This window comes from Petaurus breviceps, unplaced genomic scaffold (genome assembly GCF_028583685.1).
Source record: "Petaurus breviceps papuanus isolate PSGF00001 unplaced genomic scaffold, PetGlider_PUasm1.0 37, whole genome shotgun sequence".
Taxonomy (NCBI): domain Eukaryota; kingdom Metazoa; phylum Chordata; class Mammalia; order Diprotodontia; family Petauridae; genus Petaurus; species Petaurus breviceps.
The window spans coordinates 25,681,044-25,698,554 of NW_027186296.1; the positions used below are offsets into that span (position 1 = coordinate 25,681,044).

The window sequence follows — 17,511 nt, forward strand, 5'->3', positions numbered from 1 at the left end:
AAAATGACAGGAACCTAAGAAAGAAAGGACCACCTCACTTCAGAAGTCTTAACAATGAAGGAAGGCAAATCTGGACATTGTCAGATACATACTGTGGACTTTAGGAAGAAAAATGTACCCTCCCCCCCCACGAAAAAAAATCAGAGCCTATAAAAGGAAATACTGTTCAAAAAGAGGTGAGAGAATCTAAAAAACTAAAGTACTAATATGAATTGAAAAATGCCAATGAGAAAGAAAAGAGGAGATACATAAGAACAGTTTGAAGCCATTGAAACAATGCCACAATTTCTCAAACTCAAACTAATCTCCTCTCACTTATTAATCCTCAATCTAGCTCACTTTCCATCAATAGTGGCCTGTCCTAGATAATATCAATAGCGATGGATAGATTAGCTATAGATATAGACATATATGTGAACCAGTTTAAAGGGCCACTCCTCCAGCTATATGTCAAAGTCTAGGCAATCTGCTTTTCAACCACTTTAGTTTTTTCAGTGTGGCAGACCCATTCATTCATATTACCATAAATTTCACTAAGAAGCTCTGTAGTGTACTCAAACACCATGTATTAAGTGTAGTCTTATATGCGAATATAAGGATTTGGAAAAACCTCATAATCAATAAAGAATTTTTTCTGTTTGACCTTTATATAGCAGATTTAAGACACTTACAAATACCTCTGGTATACAGAATCTACCGGGATTGGCATTTTGTTCAATGTCAACAGTCAGAAAATTAATGAACAAAGTTACCTTTCAAGTTCCATTCATCAAAAGTCTTGTATAATTCTGTTGTTTGTGAGAAAGAAACCTTGTCTGAAGAAGGCCTTCAAGATTATGTTTTATTCTAGTACAAGCCCAGTTTCAATAATCCATATCACAGATATTTAGATATTGTATTGTTACTATTATTGTATCTTTAAGAGATAGAATAAAATCATAGAGTTACAGCTAATTGTCATCAATAAAAAAGTACTTATTTAGTGCCTACTATGTGCAAGGCACTATACTAGGTACTAGAGATATGAGTATAAAGAATGAAACATTCCTTATTCCCAAGTAGTTTATTTAAATGTTGGAGACAACCTGTACAATGGATCCTTAGTGACTTTTCAATCATAGCTTTACATATAAAATACATACAACATAAAGTCAATGAATACAAATGTATATAAAAAAAGATCAGGGAGGGAGTGCATTCCAGGTATAAGGGTCAGCAAGTGTTAAGGCAGGCACAAAGCATGAAGCCAATCTGGCTAGATCCCAAAATAAGGGAGGTGAGTATTATCCAATTAGGCTAGAAAGACAGGTTGGGGAGAGGTTGTTAGGAATTTTATATTTTGTCCTAGAGGCACAAGGATACCACTGGATTGAAAGTCACATGGTCAGTTGTGTGCTTAAGGAAAATTACTATAGGAACAATAGGCAGGCTAGGTCTGGAGTGATAGGAGACTTGAGGTAAAGAGTACCAATTAGAAGGCTGCTGAATAATCTGGAGAGAATTAACTGTCATAACTGAGAAAGACTGAAGCAGAGAGTATGGGCTTAATAGAACTTATTTCCTAAGAGACTCAGAATTAACTGTCACAGAAAAAGAGTCTGGAGAAAGGCTTTAAGAAAACTGAGCTTTAACTCATTCTATGGAAAAGACATCCTGATAAAAGACACTGAGAAAACTGATGAACTGTTCAGACTATGATTCCAGTGTCTTATGATGGAGTCAGTCACTATGGCCCATTGTTAGAAGTGAAACTGCCTCTGACTTTTCTCACAGCTGATAACACTGTTGAAATATATGTATAATCTGCACTATCTGTTACTGTTCATAAAGTGTATAGCTAGTAACATGGATATTTCTCTAGGGCTATGAAACCAGGATTTGATACTGAAAGAGGAGATAAAGCTTATGGGGAAAAGAGGTACTCTGTTTTTTATAAATAAGGTGGAAGTTCATATAGCTCATTAAAGAACAAGTTTCAGTATCTGTGGCAACTTATGCATTAATAGCAAGACATACCCGTGTTTGAAACCAACATGAGGTCAGATCACATTCCAAAAAATTGGAGGATTAGACATTATTTCCAAACATTATGACTTCTCAAACCTTTCCAAAATAGGAATTATACACTAAAGATAAAGCAATCTCAGCTGTCTCCATGATCCAAGATACTAAAAACCTAAGAAAGGTTAAAAATTCAATGAACTAACTACAGAGAAAGTCAATAATCCCTTAATCCCTAATTCATGTTCTCTGCAGCAGAAGCTGCCACCACCATCACCACCATTCTCTTAATAGTTGCACAAAACAACTAAGTCCCTCTCTTGCACCAGAACACTACACCTGACCTCACTCCCTTCCTCTCAATGCCACTGAGATCCAAAAGGAAGAAGTGTGTACAGGCTGTGATAGCAGCAGCATCATGCTCCCTACTGCTGTGACAGAGAACTGACAAACTGAGAGAACAGAGGGCAGAACATGTGTTTCTGAAATTGTGTGGCACTGAACTAAGCTTGAGGCAAAGAGCCAAGCATCTGGCTAGAGACAGTTCTGTCCCCCAGAAGTAAATTGGGGCAGAGACTAAAGCTGATAAACTGCCCAGTGCAGGACAGGCTGAGAGACCCAAGGGAAATCACCATCAAAGGGAAGGGAGTCAATCAGAAAGTAAGCAATAGGAAAATAAGGGAACAAGACTGAAATCACCAAAGATCTCAGGAGATTGAAAACCCATAAGCCTTGAACATAAGTAAATAAACCAATAGGGAAACTATTACTAATAGAAGAATATCCCAAATAAAAGAGTTCGATGAATTTGAGTACTAGAAGACAAGAAATGAATGCCTGATATGGCAAAGGACCCTGTGGATTCTGAAGAAAGTCTGGAACCAACTACAGCAGTACACTCTTGAATGGTTTAAAAGAAAAATAAGAATTGTGAAAGCAGAAGTTATGGCCTACAAAGCAGAAATAATTGGTAGAACAGAAAAACTTGAATCTATGACAGCAAATCTCACCAAACAAAGAGAATAACTGACTGGGAATTTATACCAGTGTGAAGGATAATCTAGAAGAAGAGAAGCAAAAAGCAACAACTTAAAAAAAAAATATATGGTCTCCATACAAGCAAAACATATCGCTCTTGAAGACAGGAGGTATAGTGACAATTTAAGGATTACAGGACTCCCAAAGAAAATCACAAGTCAAAAAATCTGAATACCACAATGCAAGAAATGATGCAAGAGAAGTACCAAGAACTTGTACATACAGAAAACAAAGTGCCCATCAAAAGAACCCAAAGATCACTTTAAAAGAAAATCACAAGACTATAAACTCAAAGACACATACTGCTTAAATTTAGTACTTCCAATGAGGACCAACAAATTCTATAAGCAACCAAAAGAAAAACTTTCACATATAAAGCAAAGGAAATCAGAATAACAAAGACTTCTGCACCCACCAGCAATCCCAAAAGGGAATGAAACAATGTGTTGTAAAGAGCACTGGAGTTCATGATGTAGCCTACAGTGACCCATACTGCAAATTTGAGCCTGACCATAAATGAAAAGACATTCAATAAAAAGCATTTGAAACATTCCTAGAAAGAAAAATAGGCCTAAAGAGATTATCTGTTTCTCAAATACCCTAAGGACAATGGAAAAAATTAAGAATAATAATAACAGAGAGATCATTTGGAGAGTTTTTTCTAAATGTACACAAGGAAACAAGGGTTAAAGCAGGTCAAACAGAAGTGACAGTGAAGAAAAAGGCCTTAAAACATCATGGACCAAACCTCATGACACCCCACTTACACATGAATCAATGTTTCTTGTAGGACTAAATTACAAACCAAGAGGGAACATAAAAGGGGAAAGGGGAGGAAGACAGAAAAATATGTGATATACTCTAAATCAAGTCAAAAACTAACAGTTATACTTAGCACCACACCCAGAAATAATAACTGGCCGTGTAACCTTGAGCAAGTTACTTAAAAAAAAAAAAAATACAGTTAACTAAGTAGTAGGCTCTCAAGAAGAGGGCCAACCTACAGAAGAACGGGCGAGGAGGCAAAGGGAGAGCTTGAAAATGGAAAGAAACTCTGATTCAATGGTGGGAAGGTATACCACTTAAAAACCCTGCTAGAGATGAAAAGAGATATTCTAAAACTGGGAGATGAGGATCTTACAATGTGCATGATCTACAGGGACGTGGTGTTATTAGAGACCAAGAAAGCAAGGACTCAAAGGAGAGATTTCAAAATCAATGTGAGGGGGAAGGGGACAATTATGTAGAGGAGGGCAACAGTCAACAAGAAATTAACTGCACAATCAGGGACATAAGATGATTCCTACCATGGAGCTAAATATCCTCTTTATCACCTGAACAAATGAGTATTTCTAAGAATGAGGCACAAGCTAGGGAGGAGGGGGTGGGTTGGGGGTTAGGGAAAGGGAGCCAAGAGGCAAGAACTACAAGGCAATAACAAAAACTATTTAAAGTTAAGAGGGCACCCAAAATTGGTGCCACAAAAATTTTAATTTCATGAGGAATATGGAAAATAAAGGCCTAGATAAATAAAAGGACCATAAATCAAAGAATAAAAATCTAGAATAAATAGAAGGAAAGATAAAGAATGAGGATGAAGTAAAGACAATTTTTAAAAGGTAAAGAAAATTAAATTTTAAAAACTAACAAAACAAGTTGAAGGGGAGAAGAAAGGGGATTACCCCTGACTACTTAAATGAAATAAAAAGAGGGGAAGAATTAAACAATGAGATAAAAACAAGACAGAAAAAGGAACTAATAAGCAAAACTCCAAAACCAGGGAAAGATGTAAAAAATAGGAGGGGAAAGAGTAGAGGGTGAGGGTAACAGAGCTATTTTAAAATAGATTTAGTTAAAATAAATGAAGAGGCATAATACTTTGTTTAGAGTAGAGAGTGGTGGGGATCCCATTTTGGAAAAAAATAACCCCAATATTGGAGACAAATGAAGGAAAATATAAACCCAACTCTTATAATTTTAAATGTGAATGGATTAAACAATCCAATAAAATTTTAAAAAGTCACACTGCATAAGAAAGCAAAAACCAGCAATCTGTTGCTTACTGAGAAAAATCACTAAAAAAAGTACACAGAATAAAAATGAGGAGCTAGAAAAAAAAAATTTACAAGGCAGCAAGTGAATCCAAAAAATCAGGAGTTGTAATCATGTTCAGACAAAGCAAAAGCAAACATTCAAAATCTTAAAAAGGGATATACCATGAAACTACATTATGCCAAAAGGATCTATGAACAACCAACAAATATTGATATAAATTTATATGTTTCAAATGCCTTAGCATCTAAATTGATAAAGGAAATGTTAACTGAATTACAAGACACAGAGAATAACAAAACAATAGACTTTAATGTTCCTCTCTCAGTTTTGGATAAGTTAAAGAAAAAGATAAACTAAAGAGAAAATACAGAACTGAACAAATTGCTGGAGAAGCCAAAGAAATCAGCTGTCTTCTAAATGGGATTGCAAAGAATATACATATTTCTCAGTACTACATGGAATTTTCACAAAAATTGGCCAAATATCAGTGCACAGAGAAACCAATATAAAAAGGCAGAAAAAGTAAATACATACTTTATAGATTTTTTTTTTGACAATACAGACATCTTTATTTACTCTGTTTCCTTGAACAGCCCCCCTGTTCCCCCTAGAGAAAAAAAAAAAAGTTTGAAACTCTCATCCAGCTCTGACAGGAGCTGAACTGGCTTTCTTCATGTTTCTGTATCAGCCACGGTGTTAGTTACCTTATCTCAATTACTTTGACTCCCTCTTTGGGAGCCTACAAAGAAGACTCTCTTGTACATGTTAAAACTACCCTGTAAAGTTTCCCATGGAAGAGAGCCTCTAAGGAGCTTGGTTGTTCATTAGCTTTCCCACATCCTTCTAAATCAACCCTTCCTTCCCATTTGCCCCAACCACTGGCCATTCCCATTCTTAAACACATTCTACAGTACATCTCCCTCTCAGTAGCATGTTCCCCAGTCTCTAGGCTCTGCTCTCAAATTTCTCCACTTATGATGAAATCTCCAACACTAATTCAGCCCTTCTCCAAAGTAGGAAAAATATCCACTTTGCCATGTCCCTGGAGCAAAGTCTAAATGAAGAGAGTGAAAAGTTGCATGTGGGTTTTCTCTAGTTTGTTTTCTTTCTACATCCACTGCTTAGCTGAAACCTTTCCCTTCTCCAGCTCCCACTCAATTCTGAATGGCATCTATAATCTTTTTCCTAACAGCGACTCCAAGTAAAACAAGTGGTTGACTATACTCCAGACCTAACAGTTCCCAGTGTAAAACAGGCATAGCCCCAGAATGCATCCAAGACTTTGCTCAAAAGCCTACTCTCAGTGTATGAGACAAAGAAAAAACAGTATTTGATGTGGTGGTAGAAAAAGTGTAATAGACAACTGCTTCTGCATGACATTTAGCTGAACTGCACACAAGCCCAATCTCAATGGATGATGCCAGATGTGGTGTTTCCTACACTCAGTAGAATGTAAGCTGCTCAAGAACAAGATGTTTCATTTTTGTCTCTGTGACCCAGTGTCTAGCACAGGAACTTGCAAAAAGTAGGTGCTTAAGAAATGTTTGTTATTTCCCAGTTTCAAAGAACTTCCCAGTATCAAGAACTTTCCCCAAACCTGTGGTGATCTGTTTTCCCACTATTATCCTAGAGAAGAGCTGGGCCAGTTTTGGGAATAGATGATTAATTTCTTACTATATTGTAGTCTTCCTAAGTCCCTTGCTTGCTTCCTCTCTGCCTCTATGCTTCACTTTCAGGCAAGATTCTTTTACCATTTCCCTAATGCTTACTTCAGTACCTCTTCACAGGAGAGAAAAAAGAAGACTCCAGATCTTCCTGTACTTTCACCTTATTAAAGAAGCTGCTTGGGTGAAGCCAATCTTACTTTGTCTGGTCCTGACTAACAAAAAAATCCCAATATCCTCAGTGTGCTGTATAAAATGAGGGCTAGGGACTCCTGAGTTCCCAAAGGATATGGGGCCTTGGTGGAAAGCAGGGGCTGAAAGATAAGAGTTCAAGAGTGGGATAAAGAACTAGATTTAGGCTTCCCCCTTTTCCCCAGGGCACAGAGACTGAGCCATACACCCTGTTCTCTCTCTAGTCTACTATTATACATGTATCTCCTTATAGCTCAGTGAGTACAGTAACAAGGGAGGTGTGTACAGCTCTGGGTCCATGTTAAGTCATTGGAACTCTAGATCTTCATCTGCAATCCCATTTTGCTCCAGGGTCTTGTCCATGTCAAGGATGACACCATTAAATTTCCAAGTGTAGCTGGCAGCATGAGCGTTGTAGGGGAGATATCGGTGTAGGATTTCCCACATGGACTCCAGTTCCCTCACCTCCAGTGTGCTCTTGAGAAGTGAGTGTGTTGATGATGCAAATGAGCCAGGTCTTGTAGGAGCGCAGGCCCACCTCGTACTGGGTCTGCCTCCACCTCGGCTGCCAAAGCCGTTGGCCCAATCGGAGTGGGGCAGCTGCGGAGGGACGCGCAGAAAGGCAGCAAATGTGTGTTTGGCTATGTCCGGTAGCGGAGTCATGTCCTGTCCTGCCGCCTCCACGATGGGCTTCATCAACATGCTTTCTTTGTACTCTCTGGCCGGCCAAGTGAGACTGTAGAGCGCCCAGGTGGGCTGCCCGCAGGTCTTTGGCCATGCTGTGCCTGGCCACTGCGGACATGCTGGAACAGCTGCACTGAAAAGACACCCACCCACCCTACCTTTGCTCCTCTTTTTCTCTACTCCTCCCAACACTGCATAGATTCTAACACCATAAACACAGTCATCAGTTCAGAGAGTCCAAACAAAAGACAGAAACCAAAAGGGAGGCTTAACAAGGAGATCTTAAATAATGAGGGAGTCAAAAAAATCAGACGATAAGAGCATAATTCTGCAAATGTGACATTGACAGGCCTTGACAACACATCGGCCATGGGGATTGAGTTAGTGAGGAGTTGAGGATGACACGGAGGTTGTGAGCTTGAGGGACTGGGAGGCTCATGTAGGGAAGGTTTGGGGAGAAAGATAGTAAGTTCAGTTGTGGACATGTGTGTTTATGATGTCTATTGGACATCCAGTCTGAGATGTTTGAAAGACATTTGGAGGTAGGAGATTGGAGGTCATCATTAGAGACTGGGGAAGGAAAGGGAGATCTGAGAATCATCAATATAAGGATGGTAAATAAATCCATGAGAGCTAATGAGATCACCAAGGGAAGTATTATAGAGAGAGAAGCGAAGAGGGCCCAGAACAGAATCCTAGGGGACACTTATAATTAGAAGACATGATCTGGATAAGGATCCAGCAAAGTAGACTGAGAAGGAACAGTCATATATATGTGAGGAGAACCAAGAAAGAGTGGTATCCTGAAAACCTAAAAGGAAAAAAGTATCAAAGAGGGGAGGGTAATCAACAATGTCAAAGTCTGCAGAGAGGTCAAGAACAAGAAGGACTGATAAACAGTCATTGGATTTGGCAACTGAGAAACCAACCATAACTTCGGAAGAGGAGTTTTGGCTGAATGATGAACTTCAAAGTCAGACTGTGAGAGGTTAAGAAGAAAGTGAGAGTGAGTAAAGCACTGGCCCCAGAGTTGGGAGGACCTGAGCTTGGTTCAGGCCTCAGACACTTAACACCCACAAAAAAAAACTAGCCGTGTAACCTTGGGCAAGTTACTTAACCCCAATTGCCCTCCAAAAGGCCAAAAAAAAAAAAAGTGAGAGAACAGAAAGCATAGACACCTATTATAGACAGTCTTTTCAAGGAGTTTAGTCACATGTGGCACAAGAGATACAGAATGACAGAGATGGAAAGTAAGAGATTTCTCAGGATGGGGGAGACATAGGCATGGTTTTAGACAGTAGGGGATGAGTCAGTAAACGGAGAAAGACTGAAAATAGGCAACAGAGTGGGGAAAACAGAGGGGGCAATCTACTGGAGCAAAGAGGATGGAATGGGATCACTTGAGCAGATAAGGAGTTAGCCTTGGCAGGGAGTAAGGTCACCTCATTATATCAGAGGCAGAGGAGAAAGTACATAAAGAATATGAGTGATAAATAAACATAAAATTTAAATTTAAAAAATGAATTTATGTTCTTAAAAAAAAGAATATGAGTGATATGATATGAGGAAGAGGAAGCTCTTAATGAATGGCCTAGATTTGTTCCTGCAAAATGAGGTAAGGTTCTCAGATGAGAAGGTGGGAGGAATGGGAGCATGGGAGGATTTAGGAGGGAAGAAAAGATTTGGAAGAGCCCCTGTGGAAGGTGGGATAATGAGTTGGTAAGACAAGTATAAAGAAACTGCCTAATAGCAATGAGGGCTGAATTGAAATAGTGCAGCATAAATTTGTAGTGAACAGTTATAGGATTGTTTTCACCTTAATTCAGCAGCATGTGTGAAGGTGGAGGAGGGGAGTGATCCAAGATTGAGGTTTGCAGGGCAAATTGAGCAAAATGAGGTTAGAAATTCAAGAGAGGAGAACAGTATAGAACTGACTGGTATTAGGTATGTGATTCTGGGCAAGTCACTTATACTCTCTGTGCCTCAGGTGCCTTATCATTAAAATGAGATTGGATCTGATGTCCTCCAAAGTCTCTTTCAGTTCCAAATTGGGAACACTGAATCCAGTACCCAAGGAAAATTGGGAGAGTTATGATTCCAAGTAGGACTTCACTGGAAGTTTGTCAGTTACATTAAAAAAACAGGTAGATCAAGGAAGATCTATGCAACTTTGAGGAACATGATAGAATACTAATAGGTAACAGAAAAACAAGAATTATTAACTCCCAATTTGGTCTACCTTCTTTATTAAAAGAAGAACAATCTTCAATTTAAGCTAGAAATAAAAGAACAATGTTGACATGAGGCAACTGAAGACCAAGACAGATTAGAAGACAGTAATATTTAAGGGATCATATAGAAGGTATTTAATGCTGGAGGCAGAAAAATGCCACCTTCATCTTGAAAAACTTCTTTTTTTAAAGAACAGTACAGTATTGCTTAGGGGTAATGCCAGCAAAATACTAGAACATTATCTTAAATGGTCTGTGATTACTTTCTCTACTTCTCTTACTTGATTTTCAAAATCCTTTTTGAGCTCTTCCACAGCCTATAACCAATTCATATTTTTCTTGGAGGATTTATTTGGATGTAGGAACTTTGACTTTGCTGTCTTCTTCTGGTAGTATGTTTCAATCTTCTTTGTCACCAAATTAAGTTTCTATAGTCTGATTTTTTCCCCTCGCTTTACTCATTTTCCCCAGCGAATTACTTAACTTTCTAGCTCTTTGTAAAGGTAAGACTCTACTTTCAGGGTGGAGGGTGTACTGTCTCAACCGTCAGGGGTTCTGTGCAGCAATTTTCAGAGATAGTTCTAGGAATCTATAAATTTTAAGCTCTTCCAAGGTGGTATGATCAAAGGAGAGGTGTTTACTCCTCTCCTGTCCTGTGCTCTGGTCTGTGACTGACCACAAGCATTCTTTTCTGCCTTGGAAACATGAGAAGGATTCCCTCTTCATTGCCACCACAGGCACCACCATGCCAGTGACCTTCCTCACCCCAGGAGAGTGACCCAGAGCCAAGCACAGGCAAAGCAACAGAATACTTCCTCATCACCAGCAAAGAGATCCCTGCAATCCCCTTCTGATCAGATGCTAAATCCCCCCACTGTCTGTGGGCTGAGAGCTCCAGAAGAAGACACTGCTGCTACCACGGCTAGCACCCTGGGGCTAGGACTGGACCACGTTCTTCTCTCACCCAGGTCTAACAAATCTTTCCTAGTGACCTTTTAAGTTGTCTTTGGATTTTGTGGATTGAGAAGTCTGGAAACCCCCACAGCTGCCAATGATTCAGGGCCCTGAGGCCTGCCTTAGGTTTGCTAGGGCCTAGCGCATTGGTCTGTGCTATTCTTTCAGACTGATCCTACAGACCTTTCCTGTCGATCTTCCAGGTTGTCTTGGGCTAGAAATTAATTTCACTCTGTTGTTTTGTGGGTTCTGCTGCTCTAGAATTTGTTTAGTCATTTGTTACAGGTATTTGGAGGGGCTGGGGGGCAGAGCTCAAGCAAGTCCCTGCATTTACTCTGCCATCTTGGTTCCATCCCCCCTGTGATCACTTTCTTAAAAGCTGAGGTGGAGAGGAAGGGGTCTACTGTTGGATATGATCAATGTGTGTAATGGTAATGGTAATTTGAAGATCTTCCTTGTACCTTAATAGGCCTAAGGAAATTTGAGGATCTTCCCTGCCCCTTAATAGGCCAAATGTAATCATACGGAGTCTGTGGTGAGAGGAGCTTGATGAACGGGTAGAGAATAGCCCAGAGGAAGCTGTGAATCAGATCAGTTAGAAAGAAGGGAGGAGAGGACATAGGCAAGAAGACAGCTACATAGGGTGTTGCTCTCTGTGGTGTTACTGTGTATAGATTTCTTTGTTACTATGATGAATTTGGTTTTCTGGTGTTGGGATTTGGCTTTCTGGTGTCTAAATAAATGCTTTGCTTCTATCCTCTGGATGGAGAGTCTGTTATATTTTGCAATTCAGAACTATGCCAGCATTTTCATAGTTGCCTCTAGTGCTATGAATATCATGTTGGTGCTACAATGTGTTAGCTAAGTTTATTGAACTGTTTTTTTTTTCTTTTCCTTTTTAAATCATTACAATGAATTGTTCATCTGGTAGGGAAGGATAAATCCAATGATAAATGCAATATTTTAGAAGGTATCTATAAAAACATTTTTAAAATATTTAAAGCAGTGATCATTAGAGCTATTGTAGGCTCACCAATAACATCTTATTGAACTACCTCATTTCCCCATGGGAATGTAATAGACACAATTTACCTTGTGCTTATAAAGCATTTAAGAAAATCTCTTATTGGGGCAGGTAGGTGGCACAGTGAATACAGCACCAGCCCTGGAGTCAGGAGGACCTGAGTTCAAATCTGACCTCAGACACTTAATACAAAAACTAGCTGTGTGACCTTGGGCAAATCACAACCCTAACTGCCTTACATTCCCCCCTCCAAAAAGCAAAAACAAAAGTCCCTTATTAATAAAAACCAAAAAAAAAAATCCTTCAAGATATGCCTTAAGAAAAGATGGAAAATCATGGTGGATGAACTAGAGTAGCCAAAGAGATGAATGGATCTGCATAAATTTGGAGAAAAATGAGTAATTTGCTCTAGGGTTTTATCCTTGACCCTCTCTAATTCAGCACTGTAAATCTGCTAACTTGAAGATATAGGAAGTATAATCAAATTTTCAAAAGGTAAAAAGTTGAGAGGGATCGCTTATATGAGTTAAGAATCCAGAACGTGAAATACCTAGTAAAATAGTGAAATATTCAAATAAAAAAAGTCCTCTCTAAATCAGTCTAGTCATCAGGGTTTGGTTCTACTTATATAATTTTAAAAATCCTATTTATAAAATCATCCAATTTCAATTTCAATCCAATCAATTTAGCGACTATACATTATATGTTAAAGATTATTAATGATAGAATTTAAGTGTAAAAAATATTATCCCTGTTCTCATAAAACTCAGACGAATAAAACAGGAAGAAGAAAAAAACTAACACACATGAAAAAAGTAGAGAACTATTCATTAATGATTCTAAGTACAAAGGGAAATTTATGAAAGGGAAGGATCAATTTGGACAAACAATTCAAATGAGTTCATACAGAAAAGGTTCTTGAGCAAGCTTCTGAGGACAGGTAAGATTTGGATAAGCAGAAAAAAGAGGGAAGGGCATTCCAGAAGGAATGATTATTTTAATAAAGTTAACATAGTTAACAAAGGTATGGAAGCATGAATTTGCATGCAGGGATGGTAAGTCAGTCAGACAATAAACATCTATTAAATAACTACTATGTGCCAGATACCAAGCAAAGCACTGGGATACTGAAAGAGGCAAAGAAGTCCTGCATCACTGGATTGGTGAATTGAACAACAGGGAGTCATGAGAAATACGATTAGAAACTCATAAAGCTATATAAAGAAAGCTTGGAATTTCGGGTTGAGGAGGTTGTACCTAACTTAGTTAACAAGAAATTTTTGTAGGTTCTTGAGTCATAAAAATCATGAAAACGGCTAATTAGGCTAGTTTTGTAGCTATACACAACACAGAGCAGAGTGAGAACTAGAGCAAGGAAAAGTAGTTGGGAGGCTAGTGTAGTAATATTATCTCACATTTATAGTATTCTTTTTTTCTTCACAAAAACCGTGTAGGGTAAATACTACATAAGGCAAGTATTCTTTCTATAGAGAGAACAACATTTTCTTTACAGAAGATCAAGAAAAAGGGGAAATAGTTTGCCCATGCTCTCACTGTTATTTAGTGACAGAATGAGAATTTTAACTCTGGTCTTCTGATTCCAAAATCAGCACTACCAACAAAAAGTTTTGGCAGTTGGGGAATGGAAAGGAAAAGACAAATCTAAAAGACACTGTCAGGGAGAAATGGCTGTATTTAATAAAAGGCTGAATATTGGAAGTAAAGGAAAAGGAAGAGGCAGTGTTACCTAAGGCTTCTAGGATGGTAAACTTAAAGAATGTCAGCATCCTTGACATACATGGAGTGGTTGGGAAAGAACAGCTTTCAGTGAAAGACAATGAACTATTTTGGTGATACTATAACATACAAAGATGATGCATTCTCTTGACACTTTGGCCTACCTGGAGAAAGACATCAGTATAGAGGTGATATCTGAAGTCATGGGAGTGGATATTACTGAGGATGTGAATAAGAAGAAAAAGATCAGAAAACTGAACACAAAAATCTTTAACAGATTCAAAGTTGTGTGAGGAAATGAGTGGAAAGAGAAGAGGCGAAAAGAAGAACAAGAGTAGTCAGAGTAGTGGAAGGGTAAGGTTTTTTAAAAAGGGAAGAAAATGAAATACCACTCTGTGCGGGGGGGAAAATTCTTTATCTAAATAAAAGATAAAATTAATTATGGAAGATAAAATCAACAATTTAAATTACACAAAACTGAAAAGCATTTCCACAAGCAAAGTCAATACAGCTCAAATTAGAAGGGAAACAACTAGTTAACCAGGAAAAAAAAACTATGTAACAAATTTCTCTGACAGATGTCTAATAGGTAAGATGTCTGATAGATGTCTAAAATAGGTAAGAGGTCTGACAGATGTCTAAGATAGGCAAGAAATTCATACAAACATATAAGAATAAGAGCCATTCCCCCAGAGGTAAATGCTCAAAGGAAATGAACAGTTTTCAAATGAAGAAATGAAAGCTATGAAACAAGCATATGAAAAAAATGTTCAAAATAACTAATAAGAGGAATATAAATTAAAACAATTCTGAGATTCCACTTTACTACCATCAGATTAGCAATGACAAGAAAAAAAGGGAAGTTGGCAATGTTAGAAGAGGTATAGGAGGACAGGAATGCTTAATGTACTGTTAACAGAGCTGTGAATTATGGAAAGAAACGTAAAATTATACCCTAAAAGTCACTGAACTATGCATACCACTATGCTCCAGCAATACCACTACTGGGCATACATTCCCAAATGTATCACAGAGGGAAAGTACCACATACAAAAATATTCATGGGAGCACTTTTTGTTGTAGCAAAGAAAATAGATGCCATCAAATGAGGAATGGCTAAACAAACTGTGTTTACAAATGTAATAAAATGCTGCACACTATGAAATGAAAAATATGACAGATTCAGAGCAACCTGAGATTAGTATGAACTGATGCAGAGTGAAATACATAAAACCAATGGAACAACTTACATTATGACTACAATAATGTAAAGGAAAACAACTCTGAAAGATAACCAAACCCTGACTAATGCTGTGATCATTTATGACTTCATGAAGCATGTTACCTATTTCTTGGCAGAGAAATGATGAACTGAAGGGTGAGAAAGAAACATATTTTCAGATATGACCAATAAATTACTCTTTCTTTATACTCTGTTTAAAAGGAGAGCTTCTGAGGGTACAACATTGGTAGTTAATCTGTAGTGATAGTGAAGCAAGGAAGAAAATGAGAAGGAAAGAACATTACTAAAATGAACACACTGAAAAAATGCACAAAAGCAAACAAAAACATTCAGAAGAATACATAAATAGAACAATTTTGTTATTTATGTGTTCATTTTAATAGACACTTTATATATCATAACTTTAGCTTCAAGTACAATCCTCTTCCTTGTATAATACTGAATTTCAAGTTTTTAAATGATCAAGTTCACAATAAAAAGTATTTTTCTTTTTTAATTAAATTTTATGTTTATTTTTAGTTTACATTATTCATTTCCATCAGATTTGAGTTGAAAATTTTCTCCCCGCCTTTCCCCTACCCAACACCACAAAACAGCAATCCCACTGTATACCCCCACCCCCAATCTACTCTCTCCTATATCCTCCTCCATGCCCCCTCTGACTTTCCAGTAGGGCAAGATGGATCTCTATACCCCAGTGCCTGTATACTTATTTCCCGGTAGCACATAAAATAATAACAATAATAATGATGATGATGATGATGATAACATTTTTTAAACACATTTGATTTTTAAAACTTTGAATTCCAGATTCTTTCCCTTCCTCCATCATCACCCACCCTTACTGGAAAGATAGGCAATTCAATACAGGCTGCACATGTGTAACTACGCAAAACATTTCCATAGTGGATATATTGTGAAAAACTGACTATATTTCCCTACATCCTATCCCGCCCCCACTTGTTCTATCCCCTCTACTTTGACCCTGACCCTTTTCAGAAGTGTGTGCTTCTAACTTCCCTCCTCCCCAACCTGCCCTCCCCTCCATCATCGCCCCTCTCATTCCCTTCCCCCCTACTCTCCTGTAGGGTGAGATACCCTATTTAGTGTGTATATCATTCCCTCCATAAGCCAAATCCCCTCCATTGTAACAGTTTTCCCTTGGCTCTTCTATATGAGATAATTTACCCCAATGTCTCTCCCTATCTCCTCTCATTATATTCCTCTCTTACCTCTCAATTTTACCTTTTAAGTACCATTGTTCAATTGGTCCTGTGCTTTCTGTCTATGTATACCTATACACATATATACACACACTCACATATGTATTCATATGCCCATACACCCTCCTATATAGACATATATATGTACATATACATATATATATTTATATTCCCTTCAACTATCCTCATCCTGAGAAAAGGTTCGTAAGTTACAATTATCATTTTTCCATGTAGGAATGTAAATAGTTCAACTCTTGATAAGTTCCTTATGATTTCTTTTCCTTATTTACCTTCTCATGCTTCTCTTGCTTCTTGTATCTGAATGTCAAATTTTCTATTCAACTCTGGTTTTTTCATCAAGAATGCCTGAAAGTCCTCTATTTCACTGAATGACCATATTTTCCCCTGAAACATGATACTCAGTTTTGCTGGGTAGGTGATTCTTGATTTTGATCCCATCTCCTTTGACCTCCAGAATATCATATTCCAAGCCCTTCTATCCCTCAGTGTAGAAGCTGCCAGTTGCCTATGTTATCCCAATTGTGTTTCCACAATATTCAAATTGTTTCTTCTTGGCTGCTTGTAATATTTTCTCCTTGATCTGGGAACTCCTGAATCTTAGCTATAATAATCCTAGGAGTTTTCTTTTTGGGATCTTTTTCAAGAGGTGATCGGTGAATTCTTTCAACCTCTATTTTGCCCTCTCATTCTAGAACATCAGGGGAATTTTCCTTGAGAATTTTTTTTTTGCTTTTTGGAGGGCAATTGGGGTTAAGTGACTTGCCCAAGGTCACACAGCAAGTTTTTGTGTTGTGTCTGAGGCCAGATTTGAATTCAGGTCCTCCTGACTCTAGGGCCAGTGCTCTATTCACTGAGCCACCTAGCCACCCCAAAAATTTCTTGAAGGATGATTTCTAGGTTCTTTCTTTGATCATGGCTTTCAGGTAGTCCAATAATTTTAAATTTATCTCTCCTGGATCTACTTTCCAGATCAATGGTTTTTCCAATGAGATATTTCACATTGCCTTCTATTTTTTCATTTGTTTGGATCTGTTTAATAGTATCTTGAGTTCTCAGAAAGTCACTAGTTTCCATTTGCTCCAATCTAATTCTAAAGGAATTATTCTCTTCAGTGAGTTTTTGAGATTCTTTTTCCATCTAGCAAATTCGCCTTTTTAAGGCAGTCATCTCCTCATTGGCTTGTTGTGCCTCTTCTGCCATTTGACTTAGTTTATTTTTTAAGGTGCTATTTTCTTCAGTCAGGCTGTTGACTCACTTTTCATGATTTTCTTGCATCATTCTCATTTTTCTTCCCAATTTTTCCTCCACTTCTCTTATTTGGTTTTCAGAATTCTTCTAAAGCTCTTCTATGGCCTGTAACCAATTCATATTTTTCTTAGAAGCTTTTGGTGCAGGAGTTCTGACTTCATCGTCTTCCTCCCATTCCATGCTTTGATCCTTTTTG

At 38.0% G+C, this 17,511-nt stretch overlaps 1 protein-coding gene and 1 pseudogene across 3 annotated transcripts in view; both read right to left on the minus strand.

Moving 5' to 3' along the window:
• RFX7 (regulatory factor X7) overlaps positions 1-17,511 on the minus strand; it is a 184,496-nt gene that overhangs the window by 153,092 nt on the left and 13,893 nt on the right. The window lies entirely within an intron of this gene.
• Positions 4,762-16,694, minus strand: LOC138169029 (cytochrome b5 domain-containing protein 1 pseudogene; annotated as a pseudogene).